We start from the raw sequence: 21,936 nt of genomic DNA on the forward strand, positions 1-21,936 counted from the left end.
AATTTTGTTTGGGTGCAACGTCACACGACCGCGCAATTGTCAGTTAAAACGACGCAGTGCCGAATCACACAAAGTGCTCTGGTCAGGAAGGGGGTAAAATCTTCTGGGGCTGAAGCGGTTAAAGTGGAATTCCAGCCTAACACTAAGACCCCTTTCACACCGAGGGCGTTTTGCAGGCGCTATAGTGTTAAAAATAGCACCTGCAATCCGCCCTCAAACAGCTGCAGCATTGTCTCCATTTTTTGCATTCTATGCATGAAGGTAAAAAAAAAAAAACCTTCTGTGTGCTGCTCCCCCTAATACTTACCTGAGCCCCATCTCGATCTCGATGCCCCATCTCGATGTGCACGAGAGCTGAGCTGCTCCCAGGTCTCTCAATCCTCATTGGCTGCGACAGCAGCAGAAGCAACTGGCTCCTGCTACTGTCAATCACAGCCAGTGAGCCAATGAGGAGAGAGCAGGGCACAAGGCCGAGCTGCGGCTCTTTGTGTCTTATGGACGCATAGAGCATGGCTCGGGAGTGAGCATGCACCAGTGCTCCCATAGCAAGCTGCTTGCGTTGGGGGGGCACTGGCTGAAAAGGAGGAGCCAAGAGTGCCGGTGGGGTACCCAAAAAGAGGAGGATTGAGGCTGCTCTGTGCAAAACCATTGCACAGAGCAGGTAAGTATAACATGTTTGTTATTATTTTTTTTAAATGAACCTTGAGCCCTGGTTTACACTGATGCGATGGGGGAAATGCACAATATTTGCTGCGTTTCTCTGCACCACACTGCATAGCAATCGCACGACGTCCATGAGATCTGCTGAACATGTCAATGTTAGATTAACAACACCCCAAAACACATCGCAAAACGCTGCGCGATTACCAGAATTGCATTGCATGGGTGTTCACACCCACGCAATGAGATTCAGGTGCGGATGTAAAATGTATGGCTCAAATCGCACTGCACAGACATCGCATGTGATGTGCACAGGAATGCAGTGTGATCACATGCGATTTCTGTAAATCACAAGTGAGAACTCAGACTGACTGTCACTTTAAAGATAGGTAAGTACTTATATCCTTTTTTTTTTACACAAGTTAGGCGGCATAGGTAGCAGGAGTGAACATTTCTAAGAATAGTTAGGACTGGTTTAGACCAGATGCATCGGGGTGCGCTTACAAAAATGCATTCCCAACACACAGCATTAAAAAAAAGAATGGTTCCCTATAAATGCTGTTCATGCCAGCATGCTGTATTACATTGCACTTGTGCCGTGCTGAAAAAAAGTACACTTTTTTCAGCGCAACACGCAGAAGCATGCTAACCACTAAGGCAAAACTTATGTGTTAGGCTGGAATTCTACTTTAAAGGAAGGAAGGAAGGTTGGGCAACTACCCTTTTTTTTTCAGTTTATTGTAAATCAAGTGAATGTAACAAAGGTGGTGTTTTTATTTGTATTTTTTGCATGTTTTAGATTCCTGCTATCAGCTCACATCCTTCATCCTTCTTGTCTTGAGTTGCTGTACAGCAGCAGGAGAGTAAATTGCAGCTCTTGTCCACTAGGGGGCGCGTAGACTACAACCATCCAGACTGGGCAGGCTGCTGCTGCTGCCTGTCACAAAGTTTTCACTCCCTTGCTGAGTTTTCATGCCATGACAGCAATCTGCATAAGCCTGGTTACAAGGGAGTTTGCAATCCAGTAGTTGAATAATAAGGTGTATGTACTTAGATATGCATGCATGACTTTGGACGGCCATGCACACCAAGCTGTGTGACATTTCAGATACCTGTACAGCAGCCATTCCCCTGAACACATTGACTCATGTATCATGTCCTCCATGATGCAGAGAACAGGAATCACCCTTGAGCGTCGGCAGGAGGGATGAAGGTGTGGCCTGGTGTAGAAATGAAGTCGTACTACATGATGTGTGTACCCTGTTCTCTCTGCCCTCCCCCAAACCTGCAACGTGTACACCTAGCAGCAAAGGATGCTAAGCTGGGGGAGGAAGAGAGGAGGAGAGGAGAGCTTGTGCAGTCAGCAGCCATTCATCAGTCCTTCCTAAGACAGGCCAAACAGGTGTTCATCTCATGTGACAGTTTACCCAGGGGGAGGGGGGAGGGGATCTGCCTGCCACTGCACAATGTGGAGGGCTGCAGACTGGTACCCTGCCTGGGAACAGGGATGTGCAGGGGCTAAAAACAATCCAAGCTGAAACTCCTTTAAAAGGCATGTATGTACAAGCTGGGAGATGACTGCCATACTTTGCCTTAGGATGCTTAGTGCACAGGCTCAGAAAAGCTTGGGAGAGGATGTGTGATGTGCAGGCACGCCAGCGCTATAACATGACTCCTTTGTAGTAACTGTCCGTGATCCTTTTTTTTTTTTTTTTTCAAGCTTAATCACACATGCATTGGCTTTATGAAATGTGATCAATGGGGGATCACTTTTCAGAGGACAATTAAGCCTCAAAAAAAAAAAAAAAAAATCACACCAACCACACAGTTACAGGGTGGTCGTGACTTGGCCCCATTCGCGTTAAAGGGTACCATTCGGAATTAAAAGTGGCATGACATTTCATTTTTGTGGCAGCATGTGTACAGCCATGAACAGCTGAATGCTTTTGTTCAGGGGGGGGGCGGTAAAACCGTGGCTCAACCACCTAATTTAGTGCCTCTTGGCCACTTGTGTGAATGAGCCCCAAGGCTGCTGTACACTGCTGCTGATAAATGGACATTTGGGAGCAGCTGGGCGTTTGTTTTTTTTCAGCAGCCACGGAACTCTCCTCGTTATCTTATCTGTCCATGTACACTGAGTAGTTTATAGTCGTTTAGAGGCAGTTGAGTTTAGTGGCATTTTTTTTAAAGCAAAAAATTGCGTTCAGAACAGAAGTTTATTAGCATTTGAAATGTCAAATACTTGTAACAATCTGCTAAACGCGGCAACTCGCGGTTAGCCATGTTTTGTTTATAGGCGTTTTCAATGGAGATACCTTTCTGACCATTTACATTACAATGTAAAAAACGCTTCTAAGTGCAAACGCAGCATGTAAACACATCACAACGGACATTTTTAACGGTCGGTTTCAAGCTCCTTCGTTCAGGAGAGGTTTTTACACGTCCCATGTACATGAAGCCTTATACTGTAATTAAAGTGATTGTAAAGGTTCGTTTTTTTTTTTTAAATAACAAACATATTATTATTATTATTTATCCCTTTAATGACTAAGCCTATTTCTGACATTTGGTGTTTACAAGTTAAAATCTGTATTTTTTGCTAGAAAACTACTTAGAACCCCACATTATGTATATTTTTTTAGCAGAAAATCTAGAGAATAAAATGGCGATTGTTGCAATATTTTATGTCACACGGTATTTGTGCAGCGGTCTTTTAAACACAACTTTTTGGGGAAAAAAACACTTTTGTGAATTTTAAAAAATGAAACAGTAAAGTTAGCCCAATTTTTTTGTATAATGTGAAAGATGATGTTACGCCGAGTAAATACCAAACATGTCACGCTTTAAAATTGCGCACACTCGTGGAATGGCGACAAACGACGGTACCTAAAAATCTCCATAGGCGACATTTAAAAAAAAATAATGGTTACCAGGTTAGAGTTACAGAGAAGGTCTAGTGCTAGAATTATTGCTCTCGCTCTGATGATCGCGGCGATATCTCACATGTGTGATTTGAATACCGTTTACATATGCGGGCGCGACTTCTGTATGTGTTTGCTTTGCTGCGCGAGCTCGCAGGGATGGGGGCGCTTTACATTTTTTTTTTTTTTATTTAATTTATTTTTATTTTTTACATTGTGTTTTTTTTTTATTTTTTGATGACTTTTATTGCTGTCACAAGGAATGTAAACATCCCTTGTGACAGTAATAGGTGGTGACAGGTACTCTTTATGGAGGGATCGGGGATCTAAAAGACCCCAAATCCCTCCTTTGCACTTCAAGGTATTCAGATCGCTGAAAACGGCGATTCTGAATACTGTATATTTTTTTCCAAAACCGGCGCCATTGGCAGCCGAGTAAATAGGAAGTGACATTGTGACGTCACTTCCATGTTTACAGAGAGAAGACTGGAACGAAGCCGTTACCTGCTTCGTTCCAGTTTGTCTCTATCCGCCGGAATTGGCAGATCGAGGATCGGATCTCCCAGTCGGATGGGAGGCCTGATAAGAGCGACGGTAGGCGGCGAGAGGGGGGGTTGTCCCCTCCCGCTCCTCTGGGATAACAACCGAGCGGCTTTTAGCTGTAACAGTTGTTATCCCTGGATAGCCGATCGCCCGCTCTAAAAAAACGGTACCAGGATGATGCCTGCAGCTGCGGGCATCATCCCGGTATAACCCCCTAAAGCCGAGGCCGCAAATCTGCGTACGCTAGGCGGGAAGGGGTTAAGGTACTTATAAAGAGAGCCGTCAATTTACGCAGCGCTTTACATATACATTGTACATATCTTACTTACCTCCACTGTGCAGCTCGTTTTGCACATAGTGGCCCCAATCATCCTCTTCTGGGGTCTCCCCGGCGGCTCTCACGGCTCCTCCCCATATCAGATAACCCCCTAGGAGAAGCGCTCTCCCTAAGGGGGTTACCTTGCGGGCACGCTCCTGAGTCCATAGCCGCTGAATCTATGACTCTCCAGCAGCGGGAACCAAGGCTGCGTTGCTATCAATCTATCCAATCAAGAGCCGAGTACCCCCTGCAGAGAGACAGCCGTCCCCGCCGGGTCAAGTTCCAGGGCTCAGGTAAGCAAAACGGGGGAGGGGGCTGAGGGGCCAGTGACTGCCAGGTGTTTTTTCACCTTAATGCATAGGATGCATTAAGGTGAAAAAACAGGATGGTTTACAACCCCTTTAATATACATTTAATTATTGGTGAAAATTGAAAAAACAGTATCACAGACAGTACTCCAGTGTGCTGTTGCAAGTGCACTAATATGGCTGCAGTCACCTTATCTTTTGCAGTGTTAGGCTGGATTCACACCTATGCATTTTTAGTGCTTTTTGCATTTTGCAGATTTGCACTACAGAACGAGTACCATAGGAAAACTGTAGTGCAAATCTGCAAAATGCAAAAAAAAGCACCAAAAATGCATAGGTGTGAATCCAGCCTTAGGACCCTTTCAGATGGGGTGGACGCCATCAGGCGGATCTGCTTGCTCAGCGGGGAATCTCTCCACTGATCCACGCTGTGCAGGCGGATGACGGGTCCATGCTATGTAGAGCAGACACGGACACAGCCTGCTATTCTCTATCGGGCAGTCAGATGGAAACGGACTGCCTGCCCATTTCCATCCAACTGTAATCCAATCTGATCCGCCACGTCTATTTTTTAGCAGATCGGATTGGATGCCGGTGGGTGTCAGCAGACACATCTGCCGCTCTATAGAGAGTTATGGATGGTCCGATTGAGTCCGCCTGTCAGTTTTTCAGATTTGTTCATCAGTGTGAAAGGGGCCAAAGGGCTCATTTGTACAAGCTACCGCCTGCCTGTTTCATCCAATTGTCATCTGATCTGCTGGATGGATGGGGAATGGATCCCTATCTGTCTGTTTTTTAGCGGATCGGATTGGATGCCGGCGGGTGTCTGCCGACATCCGCAGCTCCATAGAGAGCTATAGATGGTCCGATTAGGTCAGCCTGTCAGTTTTTCAGATTGGTTGGTCAGTGTGAAATGGGCCTAAGGACCCATGCTGTGTTTAAAAAACTGTGAGCAGGCCTCATTCACATAGGCACAAAGTTCCCTCTTGTAGCACTGTGTACACTGTGTATACTTGTGGCTGGGTGTGCCAAACAGCAGCAGCTGCTCAGCCTGTACAACTTAATGACAGGAGCCGTGGCTTTCCACCACTATAAGCAGATATCCACACATCCCATAGGTATCTGCGATTAAAGACAGATGCCTGCCCCTGGATGGTGACCGCAAGTAACCACTGGATGTGTGGATAAATGGTTACAGAGATGAAGAGCCATGGCTCCTGTCAGCCTGTTGTATAGGCTGAGAAGGAGATGCTGATTGCATCACTTGGGATCCTAGGCTTCAGGTATATTCGGGGGGGGGGGGCACATGCCCTGGGTGCCAACTTAAGGGGGTTGCCAAATTGAGAGGGTCCAATGTCTGCAGTGCTGACACTAGCTTGGATTTCGGAGGTTTAATCAGGCTGGACTGACCCGGCTGAGCTGCATTTACAGGGAGCTCACACACCACCAGCTGCTCTGTGAGCCCCCACTGCTGCTGATTGTAGGGGAGCCGGGATCTGGACCCCAGGGATTCTGCCTGCTACCTTGCTGCCTTGAAGTCAGACCTAGACAGGAGGGGCGGTAGAGGGCAGCATTTGCTATGACCGAACGGCTGTATTTTCCTCCTGCAGTCGCTGAAAGAGGAAAATACAGCCGATGGTAATCGGTTCTAGTAAATGCCGCTCTCCTCACCCCTCCTCTCCTCCTCCCTTTCTGCTACCTGGGTGCCCCCTGTCCACCCCCCCCCTCCCCCCCCCCCCGCTAGCTGCTGCGATGTGTCCGGATGGAGAGCGGGGTCATTTTCTGAATGAACAGTGAGTGTTCAGTACTGATAACTCGCTCTGCTCATTAATAACTGAAGCATAATAAACTGTGTTTACTATGGTTCAGTTTGTGAATGAACAGGAAGCCACTCAGTACAGAGCACTTCCCATTCATTCCCTGTCCAGTGCAGCTGAGGCTACAGAGAAAGAAATTGAAGAATCTGTGTCCTCAATTCCTTTCTTTCTCTCCAAAAGTAAGACATCAGGGGTCTGTTTAGATCCCTGATATTTCACTAAAGACCCCCAACAGACCCCAAAAAATTGTAAAAAATAATAATCAAAATGAATACTGTAAAAAAAAGTTACAAAATATATCATTGTAAAAAATAAAAAACTACTGATACCATCCACTGCCCTACTGACACTGTCCTCTGCCCTACTGACACAATCCACTGCTCTAATGGCTGACACAATCCACTACCATACTGACACTGTCCACTGGTCTACTGACACCGTCCACTGCCTACCTCCTGATACCAACCTCTCCCCTACTGACATGGTCCACAGCCTTACTGACACCAACCTTTCCCTTACTGACACTGTCCACTGCCCTACTGACACCAACCTTTACCCTACTGATATCGTCCACTGCTTTACTGGCACCATCCACGGCTCTACTGACACTATCCACTGCTCTACTGATACTGTTTACTGCTCTACTGACACCAACCTCTCCCCTACTGGCCCCTTCCACTGCTCTACTGACACCATCCGCTGCTCTATTGATACCGTCCACTGCCCCACTGATACCAACCTTTCCCCTACTGACAATGTTCACTGCCCTACTGACACCAACCTCTACCCTACTGACATCGTCCACTGCTTTACTGGCACCATCCACTGCTTTACTGGCACCATCCACTGCTCTACTGACACCATCCACTGCTCTACTGATACCAACCTTTCCCCTGCTGACAATGTTCACTGCCCTACTGACACCAACCTCTACCCTACTGACATCGTCCACTGCTTTACTGGCACCATCCACTGCTCTACTGACACCATCCACTGCTCTACTGACACCATCCACTGCTCCACTGACACTAACCTTTCCCCTACTGGCTCCTTCCCTGCTCTACTCACACCATCCACTGCTCTACTGATACGGTCAACTGCACCACTGATACCAACCTTTCCCCTACTGACACCAATTTCCTGCCCTACTGACACTGTCCAAACACTATCCGCTGCCCTACTGACACTGTCCACACACCATCCGCTGCTTTACTGACTGACACTGTCAACTTAAAAGGTAGGGCAAGTTCATATTTTTACAATGACATTTGTTTTAGCAATCTTGTATATTTTATGGGTAAAAAAATGCTTTTGTTTTATATAACCATGCCCCTTTAAGCCCCTTTAACTGTTAACGCAATTTGCCACACCCACTGTTCACTGTGGCATGTACATTGCTACTCTCCTTGGGGCATCCAAAGGTGTCCCAGGTCTTTTACAATCTTATAGTGTATACAACAAAAAAATAAAAATGACTGTGTGCCACTAAAGTGTTCGGAATTGGCTTAAAGAAAAGGTGGCAACTATAGCCACCAACCCAAGAGAAAGCAGCAGCGCTTTATGTGGAGATTTCAAGCCTCGCCCCCACTGCGGATTGGGAGGGGTGCCACTGGGAAGGAAGAAGAGCACAGAGAAACAGGCCTTAAAGTGGTTCTAAAGCTTATGGCTGGGTTCATACTTACGCAAATTGGCTCCATTTCAGGTCTGAATTTAGGCAAAAATTTGGGCCTGATTCATCCCTGAAACGGAGAACAGGGAGGCACTGAACCCCTGCTGTCAGTCGCATCCATTTCAAGTGTGAACCCAGCCTTAAGGTGTTTCACCTTAATGCATTCTATGCATTGGGGTGAAAAACCTTCTGTGCTGCAGCTGCCCCCTAGACCTCCCTTTTCCTTAACTGAGCACGTCCGATCCAGCGATGTGCACGAGTGCAGTGGCTCCTGTTGTTCTCTATCTCCTTATTGGACAGATTGATAGCGGGAGTGATTGGTTCCTGCTGCTGTCAATCAAATCCGGTGCCACGGGGGCAGGGACAAGTCCCGCTGCTGTGTCAATGAACACAGCAGCGGGACTCGGGAGCAAGCACGCACGGGTGCCCCCAGGCAAAGCAGCTTTCCTTGGGTGCACCCGATGAAGAGGAGGGGCCTGGAGCGTCGACGGGGGACCCCAGAAGAAGAGGATTGGGGCTGCTCTCTGCAAAACTATTGCATAGAGCATTTAGGTATGGGCATGTTTGTTATTTTTATACAGAAAAAAAAACTGAAGCTTTAAAACCACTAAAGACCCCCTTCTTGGCTTACTTCTTCTTTCCTGGTGATGCCTCTCCTAATCTGCTACAGAAGTGAGACTTGAAATTACTATTCCCAAAACTTTGAAATGACTAATATATACTGTATATTATTATTGTAGTCAGAGTCCTCCTAGACCGACAATCATATCTTACCAAGACCTGCGGTGTGCCTTGGTCTGAATGGTCGGTATACCTGAAAAGAGGGCATACCCTGTATGGATGAAACTAAGAGTATGACTGAGCAAACTGACTGAAAAGAGTGTGGGAACCAGGAGGGTGGGAACCCGGAACTCAAGCCGACGCTGAACCCGGCTGTGAAGGAGCGCTATATAGCGGCCAGCCTTCCAACTTGTAGTCAGAGTCCTCCTAGACCGACAATCGTATCTTACCAAGACCTGCGGTGTGCCTTGGTCTGAATGGTCGGTATACCTGAAAAGAGGGCAAAAGACACACGAGTAGGTGTGAAACACAGAAAGTTTAATAGAAATTAGATAACAAAGATCAATTCAACAAAGAGGCAAATGCCCTAATGACCTCCGTACGTGGTTCACTGATGTACCTGCTAAAACAGGAGGACCTCCATCGCCCCATGTGCTTGATGATGAAAGGAGGCACCCCCTGTTTGGAAGCGGCAGATGCCGCCCCGATCCTGAAAGAGTGGCCGGTAAATAGCTTTGGATTTAAGCCCAATTTGGCGATCAGTATCCTAACATGTGCGATGAATTGTTTGGAAGTTAGAGGATCTAAGGGAAATGGCAACAAAGGGCTGTCTGGTGGGGAAGTAGCCAGAAATCTGAAAAGTGAGTCCAGTACCTTGAACGGACACCATATGCTATTGGTGCCGTAAAACTTGACCACATAACCTTGACCCACCTGTCTAGTCTTATTATTGTTAAGCTGCAGGGCGAAATGGTCCGGATACCTACTGAGACTGCCTTTGGACAGGAAAGGTGCCTGAAGATTGACCCGTGAAACCTCCCCTGGTCTGAGGAACCCAAAGAAACTTAAGTATACAGCAGCCTTAAGCACCAGACTGGGACCTATTCCAAAAGGGGATGATGACAGTAAATCTGAAATATCCCGTACCATCTGACCAGTGATAGGCAGTCTGGAAGCCTGCACTTGACCCTGTGATTTCAGAATACCCCTTGAGAGGGTGAGCAGCAAAGATGGACGGACTAGAAGGGTCTTGAAGGGTGTTGAAATGCTGTACCCCTGCCAGATACAACTTGATGGTACTAGCGGACAAAGCCAACACACTGTGGCAATAGGCCGCAAATGCCAAAACAGATTTGATGTCCCACGGACAGCTAGATGGATGAAGCCTCAAAAATTTTTGAAATTTCATCCAACCCGTGGAGTACGCTTTGAACGTGTTGCTGGATAAAGATGCGTTGGCCAAACTGATCGCTTGTGTCCAAAACCTTGTCAGTCCATGGTGAGCAGGGAAAATGGAGGAAACAGCTTGCCTACCCTCTCTGCTTCTGGGTGCTGCAAGAAAAATTGATCAAATTTAAAACGAGACAATGCATCGGCCGCCCTATTGAAATCCCCACTGATGAATTCCCCCTGGAAATGGAACCTGTGGGTCAAACCTAACCAAGTCAATCTGCGCAAGAAGGACATGATGACCAGGGACCCAGACCTGCCTTTACTGATAATGTTGGCGGTAGCCAGATTATCCGTGAAGAAAATGACTGAAGTACCTGCCCAGCTTGGCCCCCAAGTGACAGCTGCCGCCACAATCGGGTAGATCTCAAAAAACACTGAAGTCTCTCCAAATTTAAGCAAAAGGAAAACTTCCCGGGCCAATGGCTAGCCAGCCATTCAACCCCACATATGGCCGCAAACCCCCCTGATGCAGCTGCATCAGTGAAAACCCTGGGCGATGTGCTAGAAGGCTGGGGAATGAGCAAAGAAATGCCATTCCAGTCCCGCAGGAACTGGTCTCACATGACCAGGTCAGCGCGTGCGTCCGCTAGCAAGCTGACACCTGCATCACCATCCTGACAAAGGGGCAAAAGGGCCAACAACCTGGAGACAAAAGCCCTACCTTGCGGAATGATCCTCATCGCATGATTTCCTCCTTCTATGAGCAGACTGGAGACCGGGCGAATGCGTGGATGGTCAGCCGAATTCTGTCCAACTTCTCTTTGGGCAGACTAGCAATCATGCGATCGGAATCCAATGTGATACCTAAAAAATAGATGATGTTGGCAGGACCTTCCACCTTGTGAATTGCCAGTGGCACACTCAATTCTGTAAACAGATCCGTGAGGCACTGCAAATCCCTGGGTGGCTGGCCAGGGTCTGCGACGAGCAAAAAGTCATCAAGGTAGTATACCACTCCAAGACAACCTTTGCAGTGACCCAAGATCCAATGGAGAGCCTTAGAGAAAATGTCGAACAACCAGGGACTACTCTTTGACCCAAAAGTTAATTTGGTAGCAAAGTAGTAATGGCCCCGCCATACGATGCCATACCATTGCCAAAGCGCAGGACTAATAGGCAGAAGCTTGAAGGCATCGGAAATGTGAGCTTTTGATAACCAAGCCCCCTTACCCAACTGAAGAATGAGCTGAATGGCTGAATCCACGGAAGAATATTTCAAGGAAAATTCCTCAGAGGCAATCAGCGAATTGAGACTGGGAACGTGCGAAAAATTAGGTGCGGACAAATCATAAATAAGACGATGTTTATTAGAAAATTTTCCACACACAACCCCAATCGGGCTGACCCTCCACGTGCCGAAAGGCGATGACTTGAATGGCCCAATTACAAACCCTTAATCCACCTCTATTGCCAACAGATCGTCTACTAGCAAAGCCTGATGGTCTGCAGACAAAAGATTCCTACATTCAAAGGTCTCAGTAGGCAACGTGATTAACCCTGTGTGGAACCCAAACGTGAACCCATCTAACAGAAATTGCCTAACACCAGAGGATGGGTGCCCCTGTAGATAAGTCCCTAAAGTGGAAACCTCCACTCGGTTTAGTCATGCCGAACTGAATGGTTTTACCAAACAGGAAGACTTTGGATGAGCCCGAAAGCAATTAGAACACACGTGCAGGAGCCTACACTGATTATAATTGCAGCCGGAATTATTAAAATTGTTGCATACCTGCAATTTGCCTAAGAAATGAAGGGTCCTACCCAACTTGTCCACTTGCCCGGAAGGTCCTGTGGAGGACATGCCGGCCCCCTGCTTGTTAACCCGTGACGGACCTGGGGCCTCAAAAACTGGACACCAAGCGGAAGTATGCGCAGAGGACTGGCAGGTGCTGCATACATGCCTACAGAAAAGTTCCATATCGACGTTGCTCCAACACATGACCACCTGGAACTGAGTCCAAGTGGCCGCCGCTTTGGCCGAGAAAGACCGGTGATAATCATAAAAACTACACCCTCCGTACTTTTGCGCCAGATCCACCACTTTGTGAAGATACAAATCTAACTCCACCCTCCTATCTGGACTGACCGCATAAATGATATCGCGGAAGATGCCGAATGCGAGCACGAATTCCGCCACACTAAGCTTGCGGTTGAGCCTGGGATCTTTAGTCTTCAGCACAACTGACACATCACCGCAAGCATAGGTCTTGTTTTCCGTGATATCTTGTGAAGCTATCAGCAGGGAAGCCAAATTAACGTCCTTCCCTTCCAATATGTCTTTCTTTAAGTTGGCAGGAATGAAATGAGCTGGCGATACAGACGGGCATGTTGCTAAAGGTGATGTTGCTGCCACTGGCAAGGAAACCGCAACATTACCTGCAGGAGTACTGGGAGGAACTGGAGCTGGGGGTGCAGGTGACACCTGGGTTCTGGCCGCATGTGCTTCCACCACCTCCATTCTGTCCTGCATCTGAGACATGGAAGTGGAAAGTGTATTCAGTAACGCATAGATCTGCGTAAGTGAATTTTGCACCGACCCCTGACTCAACCTGGTAGAAGGGGGTGGCTGAACCAGACTGGGGAACAATAACCTAAAAAGTTCCGCCTTCCTGGCTGTAGCTGGAAAAGAAATGCCCCTACGGTGAAGCTCTGCCGTGAGCCTGGGCACAGTCCAATTCCTTAGTGACGGGGTGCTGCCGTGCTCTGAAACCCCAGTAAGGGATGGAGGAATCAACGCGAACTCATCGCTTTCTGACACGTGTGACATGGCTGAATCTGGGATGAAACACAACAAGAAACACTTTGAGAAAAGATACAAGCCGCCCATCCAACCATCCCCGCCCCCCTCCCCCCAAATGATCAAAGCTAAGAAAACGTGGGTGCAGTATGGGGCCAAACAGCGCGTGACTGAAACCTGATGCTCAACCACCCTACGTGAGTATACTGAGTGAGCCCGAGCAACTTGTAGCGCCAAGACAGGCAATTAAAAAGGAACACTCAGGGCTACAAATACCCACAGAGCGTGGTGGGTACAGAAATGAGAGTAGGAAGTGAAAGTGCAACGTATGACGTATGAATGTGGCCGAGAACCTGTATTGACACTTACAAGTGAATTCTGGCCCGTACGGATCTAAAGTCGTGATAGATCCTGACCTGTGAACTGACTGCAACCCCTCGTGACCTGAAATGACAAACACACACCTGCTGCTTTAGCGTAAAAGCTGGGCCAACACAAATGAATCACCCGCGAGGTGATGCACCTAAAAGGAAAATGACAGACAGGGAAAACCAAACTGAAATACTTACCCAGCAACAGAAATGTATTTAATGAAAACCCCTGACTGCTCCAACCCCCCTTCCACTTTTTTTTTTTTTAACCACCTGAACACACCTGACGCTTCCTGAGCAACACAATGATCCCTGTGAATAAACACGGTACAGGAACAGAACCTGAAAATGAACATGAGAAATGATATGTCAGCAAGGACACCCTGGACATACTGTGTCAAACCCCCCCCCGCAGTGTGTGACCCAACAGAAAGGGTAGCGCTGGACTAGACCCCCTGTGCTTAGCCTGCCCATGCCTGCAAACCCACACACAGGATGCTGGAAGCTGCGATTTGGCATGAATCGCAAGGCATTGTTGTGCACTGTAGACACGATACATACCTAGAACGTATTGTTTGTGCGAAGTTTTGTAATGAACCAGGGGGACTATACACCTAGTTATTTGCTGCATTGACGTTTGTAGATGCAGAGAGTGACTGCTGCTGTAACCACCCCCCCCCCCCCCCACCATGCCTCGTCTGAACCCCCCCCCCCCAGTGCCCAGACCACCTGGAGAAGGGCGCTCCATCCCCCAGCGTTCTTATAGGCTGCTCAGATGCACCCCCCCCCCCCAACACTGCCGCCGTCCAGCACAACCCAGCCTGTTTGTGCCCCTGTCCTCAACGTAGAAAGCTGGCCAGTCAGCAACACCCCCCTCCGGCCGTCCAGGTATCAACCGCCCTCTGTGGATACAGTGACTGACCGTCCCTCCCCCTTCCTCGGCCGTCCGACCGAGGGAAGCGCTCCAGCCACATTGCTCCGGCACCCCCCCCCCGAGTCATCAAAGAGGCCCCCCCACCTACCTGCCGCCCACCAGCCTGGATCGAAACCACGAGGTGCCGCGGTGCACGGAGTTGCTCCGAAAGAGACACAGGCACTGAATCCACCGAATGTGAGGTCGGCAACCCGGAACTCGAGCCGACGCTGAACCCGGCTGTGAAGGAGGGCTATATAGACTCCCATAAATCCAGGCTGGCCTGCGGCCAGGCTTCCAACTTATCATCCTTTGGCTTATCTATGTATACTACACTTCCTTGTCTGGGCAGAGGGACTAGGCGTGTGTGGATGGAGAACTTCTCTCTGGGATAGGGTGCCAAACTGAGTTTTTGCCCTGGGTGAAAGAATGTCTACCTTCGCCACTGGGTATACTTGTGGTGGGAGGGCACTTTTTGCCAATTTGAATGGGGCTTAGGGTGTACTCTAATGCCCCGTACACACGGTCGGAAATTGATCGGACATTCCGACAACAAAATCCTAGGATTTTTTCTGACGGATGTTGGCTCAAACTTGCCTTGCATACACACGGTCACACAAAGTTGTCGGAAAATCCGATCATTCTGAACGCGGTGACGTAAAACACGTACGTCGGGACTATAAATGGGGCAGTAGCCAATAGCTTTCATCTCTTTATTTATTCTGAGCATGCGTGGCACTTTGTGCGTCGGATTTGTCGCCCCACTAGCGGCCGAGCAGCGCTGCTAAAACGATGGTAAATTGCCGCAGTGTTCTACTGTCACTGCGCGCCCACCCCAGTGTGAAAGCTGCCTTAGATCCCTTTCACACGGAGGCACTTTTCAGGTGCTTTCAAGCTAAAAAAAAGCGCTTGAAAAGCTCACGAAAACCTATTTCCATTAAAATCAATGAATGCTTTCACACTGGGGCAGTGCGCTGGCAGGGTGGTGACTGGGTTTGATTGACAGCAGCGGGAGCCAATGGTTGCGCTGCTATCAATCTATCCAATCAAGAGCTGGGACAACGGGCAGAGAGGTAGAGCGCGTCTCCGCCAAGGGAACGAACGGGCTCAGGTGAGTAAAACGGGGGGGCTTGGGCCCGGTCAGTGTCAGAAGCATTAAGGTGAAAAAACACGAGGGTTTACAACCCCTTTAACCACTTTAACCACTTCCCGCCTGGCCTATAGCAGATTGACAGCCGGGCGGTGGTCCCGTTATTCTGACTGGGTGTCATATGATGTCCAGCAGGATAACATGCCACCGCGCGCCTGCGGGGGCGCGCATCGCAGCGGCGTGCATCGCGGCGGCATGCATCGCGGCGGCATGAATCGCGGCGGCATGCATTGCGGCGATTGGTGGAGCGGTGTGTCAGCCTGACACACCGCTCCACCGATCTTGGTAAAGAGCCTCCGGCGGAGGCTCTTTACCACGTGATCAGTCGTGTCCAATCACGGCTGATCACAATGTCAATAGGAAGAGCTGTTGATCGGCTTTTCTTCACTCGCGTCTGACAGACGTGAGTAGAGGAGAGCCGATCGGCGGCTCTCCTGACAGGGGGGGTCTGCGCTGATTGTTTATCAGTGCAGCCCCCTTCAGATGACCACACTGGACCACCAGGGACGCCACTAGGACCACCAGGGAAGGGGACAACATGTGGATGGCCAGGTATGTACCCCATGGCCATCTACATGTGCCCAATGTGCCCAATCTGTGCCAATCAGTGCCCACAAATGGGCACCGATTGTCATCATTATATTTCAGTTCTGCCCAGCAATGCCACCAATCAGTGTCATCATTGCCACCTGTCAGTGCCCATCAGTGCCACCTGTCAGTGCCCATCTGTGCCCATCAGTGCCCACCTATCAGTGCCCATCCGTGCCACCTATCAGTGCCATCCATAAGTACCCATCAGTGTCACCCATAAATACCAATTAATGCCACCTACAAGTGCCCATCGGTGCCATCTATGAGTGCCTATCAGTGCCGCATACCTGTGCCACCTATCAGTGCCCATCAGTGCCGCCTATCAGTGCTCATCATCAGTGCCTGTCAGTGCCACCTCATCAGTGCCACCTCATCGGTGCCCATCAGTGCAGCCATATCAGTGCCCATGATTGAAGAAGAAAACGTACTTATTTACAAAAAATTTTTAGAGAAACAAAGAAAAACTTTTTTTTTTTCAAAATTTTCGGTCTTTTTTTATTTGTTGCACAAAAAGTAAAAACCGCAGAGGTGATCAAATACCACCAAAAGAAAGCTCTATTTGTGGGAACAAAATGATAAAAAATTTGTTTGGGTACAGTGTAGCACGACCGCGCAATTGTCATTCAAATTGCGACAGCGCTGAAAGTTGAAAATTGGCCTGGGCGGGAAGGTGTCTAAGTGCCTGGTATTGAAGTGGTTAATGGAAAGCTCTTCCAAAGTGCCTGAAAAGCTAATCCCAACAAAATACATTTACGTTTTTGGTTATAAAATGACAAAATGTGGAAAATGTAAAGGGGTATGAATACTTTTTTCAAGGCACTGTATATGCCACATGCTCTATGCAATCCGTTTCTGCTCCTAGTGGTTTTTATAACACTAGAACTCTCCTGTGTAGCTCAAGCCTAATGCCCCTTGCATACCGGACATCTAGCCCCTATGCATACAATCCTAGCATTTTGGATCACCCAGGAGTTACAGGTGCAGCGTTTAGCTCCGCTACCTGCAGCCTATCAGGTCTATGGCAGGATAAAATACGCTGTGGCTGGACGGGGCTGAACAGTGCACTGAGTGGTACACACTTTTAGGCTCCATTCACACTAGCGCGTTTTTTGATGCATTTTGCATTTTGCAGAAATGCATGGGAATTTTTTAACATGGGTTCCTATGGATCAAATCAATCCATTTTTGTACCTCTGCATTTTTGGAAAGGGTCGGGGACTTTTTTTCATGCAAAATGCAGCGTTTTGCATGTAATAGAATTCAATGGACCAGCATCAAAAACGCAAGTACAGCGTTTTTACAGCATTTTTGCAGCGGTTTTGACACGTTTTTGGCGGGGTTTTTTTAAATTTTTTTAAGACTGTATACAGTCTAAAAAAAACTGTAAAAAAAAAAGAAAAACGCCGTAAAAACGCTGCTCAAAAATGCGGCAAGCACCACAAAAAACACTGCAGAAACGCTCAAAAGCAACCTGCATAGATGTGAATCGAGCCTTAGGCCTGATTCACACCTATGCATTCTTTAGTGCATTTTCAGTTTTGCAAAAACACACTACAGTCCATTTAACATGGTTTCCTATGGATGTAGTTCACATCTGTGCATTTTATGGAAAGGGCCAGGGACCTTTTTCTGGTTTTTGGTTCCATAGACTTCAATAGAACAAAAGCATGTATTGAAAAATGCAAACTGCACCTGCAATACGCAAACTGCAACCTGCATACTAGGTGTGAACCAGGCCTTAAAGTGGTTGTAAACTCTTTACAACCACTTTTTGCTACAGGTAAGCCTATAAGGCTGGATGCAGACTGTAATGGAAATTTGTAAGTTCTGTATATATATATAATTGTATTCTATTTTGTTTGTATTGCACATTGCCCTCACTGTGTACACGGCACTAATAATGTTTTCAGTAAATGTTTACATTCTTTCGAGTCCTGATTAGAATTAGCCTGCCTATGTAACGCCCCTTGTTACCATAAACGTACAATTGTAATATTAATGTGATACCTACGTAATCATGTGCATAAAAACCTTCAATTGCGTCATAATAAAGCAGAACAGTAATTTGGAAAGATGCTGAGCGTATCTTTTGTGTGTGTTCCCTACTGCAGTAGTTATTATTAATTTGGAACCACTAATCAATATGAGGATAGGAGTTGCCTATCATCAATTCAACCGAGTCACACACCTATGCATTTTTTGTGCTTTTTGCATTTTGCAGATTTGCATTTTACAGTCCATTTAACATGGTTTCCTATGGAACACATTCTGTAGTGCAAATCTGCAAAATGCAAAAAGCACTAGAAATGCATAGGTGTGACTCCAGCCTAATAAGGCTTACCTGTAGCTACCCTGGATATCTCCTAAGGCTGGATTCACACCTATGCAGTTTTAGTGCTTTTTGCATTTTGCAGATTTGCACTACAGTCCATTTAACATTGTTTCCTATGGAACAAGATCAGTAGTGCAAATCTGCAAAATGCAAAAAGCACAAAAAATGCATAGGTGTGAATCCAGCCTAATTAAGGATGAGCTCCGGCGTGTTCGCAAGCTGCACGTGCCAAGCCCGCCAGAAAGTCGGCACTGCACATCGCTAATCACAAGCAGTGAGACATTTCCCGATGTGCGGCTGCAGAGATCGGGAAATGTCTCACTGCCTGTGATTAGCGCAGCACCGTGCCGACTTCCTGGCGGGCTCGGCACGTGCAGCTTGCGAACACGCCGGAGCTCATCCTTAGGCTCGATTCACACCTATGCATGTTGCTTTTGAGCGTTTTTGGAGGTTTTTTTTTCATGCTTGCCACGTTTTTGAGCAGTGTTTTTGCGGCGTTTTTGCCGCGATTTGCGTTTTGCGTTTTTTTTTTTTTTACAGTTTTTTTTTAGTCTTAAAAAAACTTAAAAAAAAAAAAACGCATCAAAAACGCACCAAAAACGCATCAAAAACGCTGCAAAAACGGTGCACTTGCGTTTTTGATGCTTGTCCATTGAATTCTATTACATGCAAAACGCTGCATTTTGCATGAAAAAAAGTCCCTGACCCTTTCCAAAAATGCAGAGAAAAAAAAGGCATTGATGTGAACATGTTCCATAGGAACCCATGTTAAAAAATTCCCGTGCATTTCTGCAAAATGCAAAATGCATCAAAAAACGCGCTAGTGTGAATGGAGCCTTACTCCTAAACCTGCAGGGTTTAGGCGATATCCCCTGTATCTGCATGTGCCGACGTCATCGGCACATGCGCACTGAAGCAACAGCACGTACGTGCCGTTGCTTCAGTTGGACTGTGCCATTACCAGCGGCTCCCATGCGCATGCGCGGGAATGACGTCATTGCGGCTCTGGCCAATCACAGCGCAGGAGCCTGCGATACCCGGAAGTAACTCCGGGAGAGATGTCACCGGCCGGAGCGGTGAACGAAGACCACTGCGGGGGCTTTGATCTAAGGTAAGTAATACATAATGAGCTAGTATGCTATGCATACTAGCTCATTATGCCTTTGTCTTGAAGGGGTTTTTTTTGTTTTTGTTCGTGGGTTTACAACCACTTTAAGTGTACTTGCATTCAAAGCATTTGCCCCTGAACGCATGGGTCCGAACGTACAGCGTAGAGCCCCATCCAGTCACAGCATATTTCAGGCAGCAGGGACCTGCACCTATGCCTCCTGGGCCTACTAAAACCCCGGGATTGCAAGGAGAGCAGCTAAACGCCCCGTGTGCAAGGGGACCAAAGAGGTGACAGGCAACAAGTGGTTAAATCTGTCAGTATCAAGAGATTAAATTCACCCTTGTAGCTTAGCCCTAATATGAGGGGTCATCTTGTGTTGCAGGCTTGCTGGGCATGAAGTTTGCATGCTGATACCCTGTATGGCAGCACTTGTTGCTGCACTTGGAGGAGTTACCTCAGCTCCATGGCCTGCCTGTTGCTTTATCAGACAGACAGAACACATGCCTCATTACACCCTTGCCGACATTAGCTTTCTTTCTTTTTTTTTTTTTCTTGCCCTTAGCTCTCCCCTCACTCCCTCCTCCTTCCTGTGGGGTGTGGAGGAATTAGAAGTGGTGCTCTGCCTGTCTCCTTGGAGGTGAGGGGAGGGAGGGAGGGATGTAAAACTGGGTCAGGATGGAATGTAACTAGACTCTGCCCCTCCTGCAGATACAGGCTGCTCTGCCTTCCTGTTATAGAGCAGGATAGGCATTCCTGTGTTGATGTTCACTAACCAGCCGTCTGATGGTAACCAGGGGACCCGAAAGGATGTTTCTGTCGTCCTAGAGAAGGAAAATGTGGTTGCCAAAGTTACAAAGTTTGGTTTGAAAGCAGTGATGCAGTAACCTTCTTAGGTGAGCTCAAATACTGACAGAGCATTGTTAGAGATAGTCACCGGTAACCCTTTCAGGGCTAAGCTTTGCCCTCAAGGATAAAGTAAATCCCTTTGATAAATATTGACATTATAAAGTTCTAGATACACAAAACATGGTAAATATATATTTATATATATATATATATATATATATATATATATATTAGCTATCAAATCACTCAGTGTGAAGCCAGTACATCCTTCTGTAGGCTTCCCACAAGTGTTGTGTAAGCAACATCCTGCTCTGTCTTATGATTACAGTCTGTGGCCTTGTAGAGCTAGTTGTGTCTATATGTGATTACAAAAAGTATGCAGCTCATCCAGTTAGAGCAGAGGGGGGAAGCACGGAGGCTGACGCTGCTGACTTCCCATAAAAATGCTAGTTCCATGGATACCATGCTGACTCACCTGCTTTAATATTTTTGCCCCATACACACGATCGGATTTTCCCACAACAAATATTGGATGTGAGCTTGTTGGCTGAAAGTCCGACCGTGTGTATGCTCCATTTAACATTTGTTGTCCGACTTTCCGCTAACAAATGTTGGCTGGCAGATTCTCAGTTTTTCCTGGCAACAAAACTTTGTTGTCGGAATTTCCGATCGTGTGCACACAAGTCCGACGCACAAAAGTTCACGCATGCTCGGAGTCAAGCAGAAGGAGCCGCACTGGCTATTGAACTTCCTTTTTCTCGGCTCGTCATGCGTCTCTTACGTCACCACCTTCCCACGTTTGTAATTGTTGGCCAACATTTGTGTGACCGTGTGTATGCAAGACAAGTTGGAGCCAACAACCTTCAAACAAAATTCCACGGTTTTGTTGTCGGAAAGTCCGATCGTGTGTACGGGGCATAAGAGTTACTGACTTAGAACAAGTATGAAGATCACAAATTGTGACTTTACCCTATTCACCCCCACCCCTGTTACCCAATTGGATAGTTAAACTTTTTTCTATAGAACATTTTCAGTGGGTCCCGGCCCTACACTTTTAGCTTTCTCGCTTTGGCAAAAACATAGCCCAAAGCCTCCTGGGATACTGATGTCATGTATTCCAGAAGGCTTCAGGCAATCTCCAGCACATCAGGGGGTGGCTGCAAAAATCTAGAGACATCCTGCATCCAAATGATATAAAAAAAGATAGCAGCATGGGACTCGACATGCTGCGACAGAGTGGTGGCTTACACCAGACAACGCTGGATCCACTAGATGGACTTTTGAGTACATAGAGTGGACACAGATTGGTTCTGTGTCAAACTATTGAAGACAGTTGGCCCTGCCTAATAGCCAGGCATCTAGCATTTTTCAAGAGAAGGAGCTCAGCAGCAGCATCCTTCGTGCTTCCTTTAGGAAAAGATTACTTTAAGACTGGCTTCACATCTAAGCATATCCGTTTTATGCAATTTATTGCTTAGGGCAGTGGGGTTGTCATGTGTTGACATGCACTACCTTTCTCATTAAAAGTTCCAACACTGTTGTAAGACCACTTTGCCACAGGGCTGCTCGCCACGCTTCGGGCATGGCCTCGCTTCAGGCATGGCCTCGCTTTGCTCGGCATAATTATAATCTAAC

General features: G+C 47.4%; 1 long non-coding RNA gene across 2 annotated transcripts in view; it reads left to right on the forward strand.

Moving 5' to 3' along the window:
• Nucleotides 1-1,937: 1,937 nt before the first annotated feature.
• LOC141145906 (uncharacterized) overlaps nucleotides 1,938-21,936 on the forward strand; it is a 30,987-nt gene continuing 10,988 nt past the window's right edge. The window contains exon 1 of one of the 2 annotated variants that reach the window (XR_012244696.1): nucleotides 1,938-2,062. This is a non-coding gene — a long non-coding RNA (uncharacterized lncRNA). Of the gene's footprint in view, nucleotides 2,063-20,130; nucleotides 20,349-21,936 lie in introns of those variants that run through there. The other variant, XR_012244695.1, reaches the window with a different exon arrangement.

This window comes from Aquarana catesbeiana, linkage group LG05 (genome assembly GCF_042186555.1).
Source record: "Aquarana catesbeiana isolate 2022-GZ linkage group LG05, ASM4218655v1, whole genome shotgun sequence".
In the NCBI taxonomy this organism is placed as follows: Eukaryota; Metazoa; Chordata; class Amphibia; order Anura; family Ranidae; genus Aquarana; species Aquarana catesbeiana.